Source organism: Alosa alosa, chromosome 3 (genome assembly GCF_017589495.1).
Source record: "Alosa alosa isolate M-15738 ecotype Scorff River chromosome 3, AALO_Geno_1.1, whole genome shotgun sequence".
NCBI lineage: Eukaryota > Metazoa > Chordata > Actinopteri > Clupeiformes > Clupeidae > Alosa > Alosa alosa.
Window position 1 is genome coordinate 18,975,081 of NC_063191.1, and position 14,523 is coordinate 18,989,603.

The window sequence follows — 14,523 nt, forward strand, 5'->3', positions numbered from 1 at the left end:
AGTCCATTTTTAATAACTGAGTCATCTATGATGATTATATGGTGGTTGAATTTAAAGTTAATATCTGGCCAATAGAAGCATTCAGGCATGCTGTTTTATATGTATGTGCTTATATGATGGACAAGATGTACAAGGCTTGTTTTGCACAAATTCTTTATTTGATTATTTTGTGTGTGTATAAGCACATATGGACACCATACATGTCTGGCTCTGGCTGGCTAGGTTCTCCATAGCAGGGCAATTGAGTGGGGAAGGGAGGGGTATGAAGCATGGCTAGGAACAACGTTTTTTTTCTTAATAAAATCCCTTGTTTTCTCACTGGATGCTTAAAGGACAGGAAACCGGCCCAATTCCAATCTCATTACCATGCCATGTTGGACAGGATTCAGCTCGTTATAATGACAGCTTTGTTGGCTAAGGCTCACTTTACACAGTGCCCTGCCTTCCCTGTGCAGTGGAGCTTAATACATGATGTGCTGTAGCCCTCATGAAATCTGACCACTTCCATATTAAAGATGCATCCAATACCTGTATGTTTGTTTGAAAACAACTACCACAAATACTATGACATTTGATACATGGATCATGCAAATTCTTCGGAAAGCATTAAATGTGAACTGTGCATTTTACTATTTAGCTTACTTTTGATCTCACAAGTCATGGGATACAAGGCTTTGTGATTTGATTAAACAGTAGTGACATTGTGATTACATGATTTATGTCTTCAGGTCAAACTGGCAGAATTATATCGCATGGAAACCTGGAAAATATCTGCTATGAAGTTTGAGCGTATATATCTTGCAATAAGGACTTTAAAAAGGAGGAACAAAATTGAAGGTTTTGTGTCTGTGAGCTGCAGGTAGCACTGATGCTAACTCAGGCTAAGGGCTTATTTGAAGAAAGACAATCAGTTCTCTCTCTCTGCTTCTGTCTCAAGTATTTTATTTAATTCAGATAGCTAGCTCTACATCTGGAGTATCTTGGTGCTCAACATCTTTTTCAGTTACATATTTTCAAGCCTACTGTAACTGTATGTCATATTGTATGCAAAAAAGAACTTGCATACAGTTCAATTTGACCTGTTCTACATCTGACGTTATTAGTCTTTCCCGTCTTCATGTTCAAATGTTGTTCTATTGACTCCTATCCGCTATCCCAGAACTCTGTTCATTATCTCAAAATCTAAAAGGAAAATCTATTAGCCAGTGTCTTTGTGTTCATATTGGTTATCCACTTCAAATATATTACCCCTCATAACATCCTGGAGAGCAGTATGCTTTTGTTCCGTATTCTCTATTTGTTGTGTATTCCCCAGATGGTAAGCACTGTGCTGTTACATGGATTCAGTTCATTTTAGATTACTGATCGGCAATATGTTATCTAATGCCTGGTACGATAAAGGTGCACGCAGATGTGCACAAATTGCAGACTGAACTTTTCCAGATTCACACAAAGTAGAAATGAATTTAACTGAACCTTCTGACCATTGAACTTTTATTAATTTTGCTGGTGAGAGGTGGTGGTGTTGTTTGCACGCACTGGTCTTTTAAATCTCCATCTAACCCTTTTGTTGTGTGTGACACTGTCTCAAGCCCTGTAGCAGATGGCATAGTGGCCTTGGTTTCTCTAACCATGTTGTGTTTTTACTGTATGAAGGCTACTGATTGTATTTATGGCCACTTTCAGATATTATATTTCATCGTTTATATGATCTTGCTGCATCACACAGCTACTTGCCAGCTTTTTGCCCTTTTACCACAGCATGGTGAGTCATCTGTTTTAGCCAGACACATCTCTGTTCCAGCTTGATTTCACAGTTAACCTAAATGATCAGGACATTCTGCTGATTTTTGACAGTCATGAAATATTTATACTTTGCATAACATAGTGTGCTGTTGTTGCTTGCAAAACATTCTGCCTGTCAGTATATTGACCACTTTAGTTGAACTCTGGTTTACTGTCAACACAGAGTTCACATTTACTCAACACTCATATTATTTGTATGCCGATTATTCTGAAACACCACAATGTGCATCTTGGCATGTACAGTTGGCAGAAACAGCAAGTCCTTGGTTAGTCTCAATTGTATTGGAGAATTGATCTAACTAACCCTGTGTCCTTGATGACAGTGCACTGATGACAGTGGAGTGGCCTCAGATGTCTTGTGTTACATACAGTAGAATGGCTGATGCTTATATGCCATCATGTGTTATCATTAAAAACAGAAACAGAAGAAACACTGCTTATACAGTATCACTGATAGAAAGGAGGTTTTCCCCATGGTGTTTATTTTATTTATTTATTTTATTTGTTAAGGACCATGTTTTTTAACATACATGTTGCCATTTGATGCATCATACCAGATATAGCCTTTACATAGATAATTTTCATCTGCTGTGTTGTGACTCATGTCCATGGATGAAAAGGAGCAGTTGCTCATTTGTGTCCCAAATGTGTGAATATCAAGACCGCAATGCAACAGGGTGGACTCAAGGTGAACAAGTAAGTATACTGTAACATATCAGTTTGTCAGTAACCTTGTGCTATATGAAACTCACTGCTTTGAAACAACGACTATACAAGTACTGCAATATATCACCCATGCCTTCATAAAGGATTGGGCCACATCTTTTTTTCTGTTCAGTGGTGTTGTTTGCAGAGATGAGCAGTTTATCCTATGAGATTTATCTAATGAGGTAGTGTAGCACTCACATACGCAAGGAGGATGAAGTGTTGCATTGAAGACATTCTAGAATAGACAGAATAGCTTTATAGCTCTTTATTGACTTTTTACATAGAATTATAATGGGATTTGTTCACACAGAACTATTTTCAAGGTGTCACACTTGTCAATTTGTCTCCATCTCCTACTCCATCCATGTGTGTGTGTGTGTGTGAGTGAGTGTGTGTGTTTATGTGTGTGTGTGTATGTGTGTGTGTGTGTGTGCGTGGCTGTGTTTGTGCATACGTGCATGTGTGTGTGTGTGTGTGTGTGTTTATGTGTGTGTGTGTGTGTGTGTGTGTGTGTGTGTGTGTGTTTGTGCAAGTATGTGTACGTGTTTGTGTTTATGTGTGTGCAGTGTTGTAATGTAACGGAGTACAAATACTTCGTTACTGTAATTAAGTAGAAATTTCAAGTATCTGTACTTTACTTCGCTATTTAAATTTATGTCAACTTTCATGATGAACTCGGTGAACAGGGTAGTGGTGAAGAGAACGTCATACACCCGTGGCTGTATTTGCAAGAAATGTTATGTACATTGGCAGCTTTCTGTGAAGCTGAACACTCCACCTGCCTCAGCGGCCTGTGAAAGCCTATTTAGCATCACGACTTGTCTTCAGTCCAAGAAGAGTAAGACTGAATCAGGCCCGGGGTGGGTAATCGGGAGAATTCCCGGTGGGCCACTTCACTTTTGGGCCGGTCGAGGAAAAAAAATATTGACATTTGTCACGTCTATCTATTCTTAAAGTAGGACACGTTCCGCATTCTGTCCATGACACAAATGCAATGCCTCTGCATGGGTTGTAGCCTACGTGAGGGAGTTCTCCCCTCCCAAAAAGAGTTGGTTGGGTCCATATAGCCTGTCTTTTCCAAAAAGTTTTCTCAGGTATGGATAGCTGAGCCGGCCCTACAGTAGACACAAGCGTCAGGAAGGATGGATAGTTCAATATGCCTCTTTGTGGAAGCGTGGGATAGGCTACATTTCAAAGGCTTTCTTTCTTTCTTTCTGTTTTTGTTAACTTGTGGAATAGTGGAATATAGTGGAACAACTTCTCAGTTGAAGTGAATTATTATATAACCTTTACACATTTGTTGAACCATGGTACTAATAAATACTACAGGATAGTAAGAGCTGAAATGTTTCTTCATTTATCCAATTTCCACCACTATGGAAAACGTGGGCCGGTCTTGGGCCTGAAACTCCCGGGCACTGAATTCTGGCAACTTTGAAAACCAGCTTCTTTTGAAGATGAACAGACACCTTTTCAGTTTTAACTAATGACTGACATATTAGTAGCTGGACATAGGTGTGTGTGTGAGAGGGAGATGGTGACCTGGGGAGTAAGCTCTAGAAATGCTCATACCACATGACCAAAATGTTCTACCCTATCAGCAGGTCATTTTTTTAAAGAAATAAGTTATTTTATTTTTCATTTTTACCTGAAGTTCATACAAAAGTGAAATTTCTGTTTCTGTTTTTTTCTTTGAAAGAAGATATGGGAACCCTGAATATGCTTTATGCTTTACTATAAGAAAGCCAAAATAAAGTTCACAATAAAAGTTCAAAATAAAACAGCTTGCTTTTTACTTTTTACTTTTACTTCAAATACTTAAGTACATTAAATATCAGAAAATTACTTTTCATACTTAAGTACAGTATATATCAGATACTTTAAGACTTTTACTTAAGTAATATTCTGAAAAAGGTAACTTTCACTTCTACCAAAGTCTTTTTCTAGTAATGATACTTGTACTTTTACTCAAGTGTTGCTTTCTAGTACTTTATACAACACTGTGTGTGTGTGTGTGTGTGTGTGTGTGTGTGTGCGGGCATGCCTGTGTGTGTGCATGTGCGTGCGTGTGTATGACTGCATGTCTACTGTGTGTGTACTGTATGTGTGTGTGTGTGTGTGTGTGTGTGTGTGTGTGTGTGTGTGTGTGTGTGTGTGTGTGTGTGTGTGTGTGTGTGTGTGTGTGTGTGTGTGTGTGTGTGTGTGTGTGTGTGTGTGTGTGTGTGTGTGTGTGTGTGTGTGCATGGATGTGTGAGCATGGATCTTTATGTGTGTGTTTGCGTGTGCATGCATAGTGTACAGTCACTAAATGTACTCATATATTCATGTATTATATGGTCTCCCATGAACGGAATTACACAAAATATGGCATGCATTCAGAGGATGTCTTAATCCTACACAACCTTTGTGCAGTTTTGACCATGTCAGCCAGAGATACCTGCGATTACAACACCTAATTTTTGCTTTTTCATTTTTAACTATGCCGCTATGCATCAAATTAGTGGTTATGGGATTGGTTGACATGGCCCTTTAAGACTAACATACAAAAAATGTGGTCCTCCTAGGCCCTACACTTCTCGAGATATAAAGAAGATTAAAAAAAAACTCTGACTAAACCGCTCCTCTGCGCGGCGTTCATAATGACATAAGAAAACTTATTTCATGGAGGGAAACGAGAGGAATGCTTGGGGATATCATTTACATGGTATATATTACCTCCAGATGATAGAATCACTACTGTGACAGTACTTTGTACACAATTAATCACGAGGAGTATGTACTGCATGTAGAATTATTTCTATGTTTAGCGGTATTCTGTTGGTTCCCTGAGTTGTGGTTGTATGTTTATAGGAGATTATTAATCATTTTGGTGCCTTCAAAAGTGGATATGTTTTAAAAATATGAAACTGAAAAAATCAACATTACAGAAAAATAAACTGATTCTATCAATTAACTAATTGTTTCCTTCAACCACTGTTAATCAGTGTCATATTGATATCAATTCGCTATCATATTTGCTATAGCTGCTGTGTCCTTTTTGCAGTTAACAAACCCAACACTTTGCTTCTGTTCATGTGAAATTATTTTTTCTTACAGTTTCAGTTCTTTTTAATTTAGTTCAGTTTAGCAATCTGTTTTTCACCTTATCAACAAGTCTCGTTTCTCTACTGACAATGTTCAGCTACACAGCCAATTTTTTGCAGAAGTGACAGCGAGAGGAATTCTTGTTAAGCCCTTGAGTACAGAAGAAGGCATGTGGGAGAATGCTAGCAATGCAGAGCATTCACAACAATGAGTAGTGTCAGTAGCCAGTTTCCACAAAAGCACTGTTCTCTCAGCTGTCAAAGACGCCATTGTGGCATCAGCCAAATAGAAACAACCCGCCAATGGCTTTTATCACTCACACATTCCTTACATGCTACCCCCAGACATAGAATACAGAATGCCTTCCTCCATTCATTTCCATTTTTTCTTATTTGTGTTATCCTGCTTGGCCCCCCTCTGCCATGTTATTCAGTGTTTATATGGGTGCTAGCTGGACAGTGGGAGAGGCACTAGGTTCCTTGAGTGCAGTAGGTTGTAGACTTTCACTCTCCCTACCCTCCTGTGTGAATGTGTCATGTGTGACAGATTCTGAGGGGAATGACACCTCTCTTGGATGTTGTCAGTCAAGTATGTAAAGACACTGTTAGACATGAATGCTCCATGCAGAGTTGCACGACAGCAGAGATTGTAATCTCTTTCAGACGATGAAGGGATAACAAGAGCTTTATCCAGCTTATCCCTCACTTGCCTTAGAGGAGCTCAGTGTAGCCCAGCAGAGAGGAGCTCTTAACTAGATAAGACAGCTCAATTCTGTGGGGGAAGTGATACAAATTGGCTACTAATTCCATTGTTTATCGACATCCCCCTCCACAACTTCACCTCATTGTCCCACTGTCCAGTTTGAGTCCTGTGGACCAATAGGGCCTCTCCCCAGCAAGTCTGCTTGTTTTGGAGGTGGCATACCTGCTGATGGGCTGTCAGAGCCTGAGCTACACTCAGGGCTGAGGGGGTCCTCCATTAAATGAGCTCCCCTGTGGTTCAGGCCTCTGCCTAAGCGACAGCAGACCCGGCCCAGCATCAGACTGGCCGGCCCCCTGCTCCACACTATCCCACTCCACTCTCCTTCTTCCTCCAGAGGCCTGTGGAATGACTGATTGACAGGTGTTTCAGGGGGATGCTGTCAGGGAGACATTTGACATATGTGAGATGCCACCCCCCTGTCATGTCCTCCATCCCATGCCGCCCATTGTGATGCCGAGTGCAGGTGGCAGGATGGTGAGAGTGGAGCAGAGCTGAGAGATGGGGATGGACTGAAAGAACGCCTCAGGAAACTAGAATCACATTCTCTGTCACAGGAATGTCCCTACATGCCAGGGAAACACAAGTGTTGAAAACAATAGTCTGATCTGAGCAAAACATGGTAGAAAATGACAACGGTAAAATCCATCTTATATTGTTGTGGATGAGTAGGTTCCCACTATAGTGTTATTGGACTGTTAATCTGTTCAACGTTCCTGCAACATCTGGCCTGACAATTTGGTGTCTTCTAGGAATTCTTTATCTAGTTCAGCTACTTGTGAGCCAAATGAAACTGTTGCTGTCACCTTTTTACATGCAGCTTAAACAAATCTAAAATGTTAATTACGTGAGATGACGCAATACTGGTCCTGGTTATATAGATTAGTAGAAGATAAGTATCTCTCATTGATGAAGCTAAAGATATCTATAGTAATCCAATGAGGTGACACTGGCCATATTGCGGAGGAGTGGGAGTGCGTGGGCTGCCTTTGTGATGGTGACTGTGGTGCCTGTGTGTTGTGTTGTGGGGTGCTGTCACGTGATTTCTGTTAGTGGGGTGCTGTCACGAGACAGCAAGTCAAAGGTGGGACAGGAACAGGGTGAAGTGATGGTGTCACACACAATAGTGGCACAAGGCTTAGAGGTTGGGCTTCTCTCTCATGTGTGAAATTGCAAGAATTAGGTACACATTAGGAATAAAGTGGTACAGAATGACCTGCAATTTCCATGCAGTGGTATTTGTGCCATGATAGTACTCACTGCAATGAAAAAGGCAACATGCAACATACAAGGTGTCGCTATTAAATAACTAATTTGCAAATACATACACATACAGCATACATTCATATAGCTCAAATAATAGACTCACTACTTAGCCACACTTCATAATAGTGTTTATGAGGACATCTAATTTCTTTCTCCTAACTTGTAACTTCTCTCTCAGTGTGATTTAGATACAATTGCCTCTAACCGATACACATGTAGTTGTAGTTACAGTGTTTGCCAGATACTTTTGTCCAAAGTGACTTACAAAGTAACTTAATTGGTCATGGAGACCAAGCCTTCAAGTCCATAGCACATATGAAAAGGAATGCCATGCCTTCACTTTAACAGCTTGCTAACTCTGCCGACACATTCAAGAAGCAGCTAAAATCTTCTCTGCTCAGACAGCCATTTGGCTAACTATATGTTTTAAGATGTTTCTCTGTTGTATTATTTATGCTACTACATTGTGTTCTGTGTGTGTCTGTGTATATCGTCTTATGTACCAGGACTATGTTCCTTGTATCTCTATCCTGCCTGCTCTATTTAATTAATGGATATAAATATATGGACAACACCCCCTAGGTGGGCCTCATAACTGGTGGAGACGAGTCAGCACACAGGGACGAGGTGCAGCAGCTGGCAGAGTGGAGTGTCAGAAACAACTTGACCCTTAACATAAAAAACTAAAGAGGTGGTCATAGACTTCGGGAGGCACAAAGCTGATCCTGCTCAACAGAGACTGCATGGAGAGGGTCCCCACATTCCAGTGAACTGACCTTTCCTGGTCAGTAAACACAACCGCAGTGGTAAGGAAGGCCCAGCAGCAGATCCACTTTCTGAGATTTCTAAGAAGGAACAGACTAGAGGTGAGGCTGCTAGTGACATTCTAATGCTCCACCATCGAGAGTGTGTTGGCGCTCTCCATAACTGTGTGGTATGCTGGGTGCACAGTGGCTGACAAGAAGAAGCTTCAGAGGGTGATTAAGTCAGCCGAAAAAAACAATCGGCTGTCTCCTGCCCTACTGGATGACTTCACCAGCTCTTGATGCCTTTCTAGAACAAAAAAGATCATCCAAGACCAACTCCATCCAGCACACCACCTGCTCAGCCTGCTGCCCTCTGGAAGGAGGTACAGAATCATCATCACTAGAACAAACACACTGAAAAACAGCTTCTTTCCACCATTTAACAAATGTTTTGATACACCACATTCCAGGAAAGTATTATGCACTGCAGACTAGATATACATGTATGTCCATCTATCTATCTATCTATCTCACAGAAAATTGCTTGTGAAATTACTCGATCTACTTAAAACAGCCCTAAAAAAGATTTGCTCTCAGGGTCCCTTATAGTTGAGAAGCGCAATAATAAACTAAATATGTGTCTTTTGCTACAAAGTACATAACTCCTATACAATATAGAGGGAATGCACCGACAGCAGTCTGTAGAAAGAGATCTCTGAATTCCTGTTGCATTGCAGCTTTTCCATTTCGATTTTTGGCAGGGTTACCCCAACACAGAGTTGCTTGGTCGGTAATCACCTATAGAGGTGTTCTCTTTTGTGATATTAGTGTACAGTGTATCCAAAATGATATGCAGAAAATACAGGGGTTCCCTTATGCAGCAGATCAACTTTTGTCAAGTGCAGTCATCTTCACTGTAAGCCCAGAAGACATCTGGCTGCACTGAAGCTAGTTGTGATTGAAAAGCACAGTGTGCCAAACTGTAACTGGTGCCACTGCCAAACTGCTGAGCCATGGAAACAGGTGGAGGGTGGCCACTAATCTCATTTTAAAGTCCAGAAGTATTCCAGAAATGCACCCGGCTGCTCTGTTATTCTAGCCTTTGGCTGAGCCAGACGACTGACTCTCATTACCTAACTGGGCCGCCTGAAGGATGGACCACATGCTTTGTTTCTGGTGTGAGTCACTCATCTACAGTGGCCAAAGAGCTCCTGCGGATTTCTCTCTTTTTCTGCGATGAATGACAGGACAGAGGGAACAACCTGCATTCTGGTGTCTGTCTAGACTCAAGAGGACCTGAAATCCTCTAAAGGAATGTTGAGGGAGGTGTAACTGGCCTTTCTGTCCCAAGACTGGGGATGGGTGGGGTGCTCGGCTCACACCTGCTCCTGTTGTCTTTCATCCATCAGCAGGGCAGAGTGTGTTTAAACAAGCCTGGAGGAAAGCGAGCTGCTGGCAATGGCTCTACTAATTAATCTCTTCCTCTCATCGGATGACCAAGAGGGGCAAGTGATTAGTGGACATAATGAAAATACAGGCCTTGTCATTGTCAAGGGGAGAATGTCTATACATGTGTGTGAGTGCTGTTATTGCGTTATGTAGTTATAGAAGCTTTGACCATATCCAGAACCCTCTGTTGGCAGGGGCTTAAGTTGCAAACTTGCTTTCTCTTTCCATTCTCCAACCACACCCTTGCTCCAGAAGCATAGTCATTCAGAGCTGGGGCTTTACCTATGGAAAAGAAATGTTGACAATGATTGTATAAACTTTGACAATGTGGAATTCAAAACTTTCAAAACTGTGTCCCCAACTGTGTTGTGTTATTTTCAACACATACTGTACTGTGTACACTCTTGAAAACAAAAGCAATGTGTTGGAAACAACACAAACTATGTTGTCCCTACCTGGACATAAAGATCTGTTAAAAACAATACAAGTTGTGTTGTATTCAACACATTCATTAAGAGTGCATGCTATACGTCCCATTTCTGTAATGAGCCGTGTTTGATATTTGATTTAAAAATATATCTTAAGTTAGCTACGGCTTTGCCACTATGTACCTTGTGTAGGTGGTAAAGTGATCTGGCCCTCACAATGCCCCAAGGTCCAATAACAATAGCCTCATCTCCATTGGCATGAATGAGGAAGTGGCCCCTGGGGAAGGAATGAGAATGGTGTTTTCAGTGTCCTGGAGAGACTGCAGGGGGGGTGGGAGGCTGTTGGGACTGTGTTTCGCTGACATTTCCAGACTGTTGCTGACACTTCCCGATGCTTTCATTCAGACACAGGAAACTCAGTCAAGATGGCTTCATCCTGTTGGGAGATCTCAATAATCCCTTATAACCACACTGTAAAACCCAATGTTGCGTGTTTGTTTTCATAACTAATTTTTCCTTTTCAATACAACACAGATGTGTGCAAAAAGTCATTTTAACTTAAAATAATCAATTGAAAACGTCTCAACTACATGGAAGTTCACTCAATGAAAAGGCATGTTATGTTAATAATAAATGTCAAGTTGAGTTGACTACTGCCAACTAGCTGCCCTAGACATTATTCGTCGACGATTTCGAAAGGAGAAATTATTAAGCCCAGGGCAGGAGACCGTGTATTTAGTTTGTTTAAGTTAGCTTTCTTTTTTAGGACACGGCTAGCTAGCCCTGAAACATGACGCCGTTGTACTTCAGAGTGGGATAGCGGGGCTCCTATTAAGCCATGTGACATGCGTTTCAGCCACTTCACACGCTCAACCCTCAACCGATAGGGTCGCCTGCAGTGTTGGCAAAGTTCACACTTCAGTTCAGTTCGTTCAAAAGAAAATGAACGAATTCACGTTCATATTTCACCAATTCAGTTTTAAAACTAGTTCATGTTTAGTTCATTAACAGTTTTGTTTAGAAGCCGAGGAACTCTGGGAGTCAGTTCAAGTTCTTTAGTTAAAAATATGTTAAGTTCAGTTCAAAGTTAATAGAAAAATGAATTAGTTCATGCTTAACACTGGTCGCCTTCTAGTAGAAAGCATGGGGGTAATACAGTGCTATTTTGTTGTTTGCTTGAGGAAAATAGCTGTGTTAAGCAACAATTGCTAATATCTGCTGTCATGAAGACTTTAAAATGATAAATATCAGTGCTATTGAATCCCTCGGCTTGTTATTTGCTTCTTTTATGCCTACTAGATTGAAGCCGAGTTTGCTCGCCTCACCACTGTTGACCTGAAAGGCTGTCTCTTTGCTGGCCTTGACAAGTCTGCAGAGGTTTATTGATCTCTACAGAGCCAAGTGTGGTGGAGCTGAAGAAGCTGTTGACAACACTGGATAGTGATGTAAGTAGGCTTTGTGTGATATTTTTAAACAATATGTTTTTCTGTTTAAACAAAAGTTATTATAGTAAATATTACTACATGGTGTTGGTTCAGTAACAGGGTTCTCCCAGTTCCTGTCTTTTTTCCTGTCCTCTCTTTAATAAACAGCAAACATATTTTCACACAGGTCAATGGTGTCATCCAACCAGAAAAAAAAGCGCTTTATCAGTTTCAAATTGATAGTTTTCTGCTTTCTTTGTTTCATGACTTACAATTGCACTTGTTTATCCTGTATCTGTGTCTCTCTCTGGTTGGATGAAATTGGTATATTAGGAACATAGAGCTACAGAATTTAACACTTTCACACACACACACACACACACACATTTTATTTACTGTTAAATACTCTCTTCTGATGCTATCTGATTGAAGCTGTTCCATTGATTGTGTATTGTCAATTGTTTTTAGTGTTCCAACCAATGGAAAAGGACCATCGTGCTGATGGGGCTCCCCGACTACCTCAAAGATGTTGCGTCCAACTTTTACAAGAAAGTTCAGGTATATTTTATATTTTGTCAATGCAGATCATCCCCCCCATTCTTATGGATTTACCCTTACATGTACATATCCTGTATTTTAGGACCTAAACAGCAGGTTGGGACCAATCAGGAGTAAATAGCCCTATAGCGCTAACCGCTCCAACATGTGTGTATGTCTATACCAGCATGGCCTCAATGTCATTGTCCAGGCTTCACATAACTTCTGTGGCACATAAATTAACTCAGTAGCCGGCTTCAGGTTGTCGAGCCCAGTGGCCTAACATTTTGGGTGGGCCAGAATTCAGGGGTCTATAGCCCCATGTGGCACCAGTTAGCGCCCGCACCTAAAGGTGCGAAAGGAATTAGCCTTCGCACGGCCTGGCTAGCTTGGCTTTGGCCCTACGATCTGAAGGGGGCTAATGAAAGCACTGCTCATTTCACACTGGGTGTTATTTGTTTTTGTTTTTAATAATAGCCTTTAAAAATAGGTTTTAAGTACTCAATAGCTCACATTGTGCTTTTAAAAAAAAATATATTCAATATTGTGAAGTGTTGTGATCTTGCAGGTCAGCCGTTTTGGCCACAACAACAGAATCACTGAAGGTTTATTTTATTTTATTTTATTTTTTTTTAGGCCACAGTTGCTGAGGAGGACATGACGAGAGGAATGACTGTGGGCATCCTCGTGGTGGCACGGGAATGATACTGTTGGTTTCGCTGTGGTCATTGAGGAAGAAATCATCCTTCCGTCGCTCAGTGATTTTCCAACGGCTGTGGCACTTCTGATGGGTCTGCTCTATGCACTGAACATTGACTACCCCAAAGACACAAGGTACACATTTGAAGTCATTCAGAAGGTGCTCATGGACATTGGTGGAGGCCATTGCACTGCGTTGGTTCATGGCTTGAGAAACAGACTCTTGAGGAAAACCATGTAAGCTTAAAGCAGAGTTTAAGCTTTGCCCAAATGTGAACAAAATGTGAACTTGATTGAGAAATGGACTCTTTTTGTTATTTTTGTTAGGCGTCTTATACATTGTGTACTGTTTGGGGACACAATAACACACCAGGTATGGATTTATTTGGGGACACAGTAACACCGCGGTGTGGGATTATTTGGGGGATACAGTAACACACTCGGGTGTGTTTATTTTGGGGACAGGGCAATTAACACACTTCGTGTGTGTTCATTTTTGAAAGACAGTAAAACACACAGTATGGATTTATTTGGGGACACAGTAACACACTTTGTGTTTATTTTGGGGACAGGGTAACACACTTTCGTGTGTGTTCATTTTTGAAAGACAAAAAACACACAGTATGGATTTATTTGGGAAGGTAACCACGAACTGGGGTTTTATCCACAGTGTGTATGTGATCAATCTTGTTATTTGTGATGCACTTTTTTATTCTTTGGTTAATTGCTCTATTATTTGTAACTGGCTGCACATTGTTTAATGCCAAAACATTTGTTTAAGAGGTCATCAAAATGGAAAATTGCCTTAAATGTCTATAACTTACAATGCAAGATACATTTTAGTATTGGTGATTGCCTAAATAGGATGCATTAAATAATGGACACCTAGTGAGATGGTACAAATGTTCCATTTTTATGACATCATGTGTTGGTACTGTTTTAAAGGAGTAGCTCACTCAAAAATGACTTATTTTCTATCACTTACACACCTCATGAAGCCTTCAATTCATTTATTTTCTATCACTTACACACCTCATGAAGCCTTCAATTCATTTATGTTTTATTTTTGTTGCATTCCTTATTGAGACAAAAATGTGAGTCTTCACTCTTTAATCAAAGTATTGGCTCAATAATGCAAAAACAAACAATCTTCATGAATTCAAGCCTTCATGGGGTGTGTAACTGATAGAAAATAAGTATTTATTCCAAAAAAGTAATTGTATTTACTCATCTGTTTTATTAAAGAGGCTTGAGTTAGATCTCAGTGTTTTTGGTTTATGAAGCTATATCTTCAATAAAACAAGAAACATATTGGGCCGTATTAATTGTTAACTTGTATTAGATGTGTGGGGTGAGAACTACATTATGTTTAAGTAGTTGGTGTATGTAACTCACTAGCATTGCAGTGAAATCATCCAAAGGCTTAAGTAGCTTAAGGATAAGTTATATCAACTAAAGCTACCAAGTGATGAAGTTATATCAACTAAAGGTATCAAGTGCTGGCGTTAAAATCAACTCAAGGTTTTCAAGTTATATCAACTAAGGATATTAAGTGGTGAAGTTATGTCCAACTAAAGTAATCAAGTTATATTAACTAAAGATATCAAGTGCTGAAGT

General features: G+C 40.4%; 1 long non-coding RNA gene across 1 annotated transcript; it reads left to right on the forward strand.

Annotated features, from left to right (window-relative positions):
• Positions 1–11,432: 11,432 nt before the first annotated feature.
• On the forward strand, positions 11,433–13,210 carry LOC125292639. The gene is made up of 3 exons (XR_007193245.1): positions 11,433–11,691; positions 12,139–12,228; positions 12,844–13,210. It is a non-coding gene; the product is annotated as an uncharacterized LOC125292639 (long non-coding RNA).
• The last annotated feature ends 1,313 nt before the right edge of the window (positions 13,211–14,523 follow it).